Source organism: Penaeus monodon, chromosome 27 (genome assembly GCF_015228065.2).
Source record: "Penaeus monodon isolate SGIC_2016 chromosome 27, NSTDA_Pmon_1, whole genome shotgun sequence".
Taxonomy (NCBI): Eukaryota; Metazoa; Arthropoda; class Malacostraca; order Decapoda; family Penaeidae; genus Penaeus; species Penaeus monodon.
In genome coordinates, this window is record NC_051412.1 from 8,432,778 (window position 1) to 8,433,123 (window position 346).

Sequence of the window (346 nt, forward strand, 5' to 3'; positions counted from 1 at the left end):
TTTTGGAAAAATTACCAAATTTTTGATCACGTTTTACAAATGCAAAAATCTTCCCCCATAAAAACACAGATTTTTCCCACAATATTGAGTTTCCTACACCTGGTTATTCACGGCCCGTACCACATATGATAAAACTTTCCCCCCCAAAAACAAAGAAAAATTTCCTAAAAAAACATAAAATGACCTCCGAAAAACAAATTGCACGCCACGCTTTCGAAACAAATTTGGGGAGTCTATTCCCCAAAATCTCGCAAATTTTCCCGCGTTTTCCCCGGGGCTGTGGGGCCCCTAGGGTTTTTTTAGGAAATGCCCTGTCCGAACCCTCCACCTGTCCGAATCATCACCG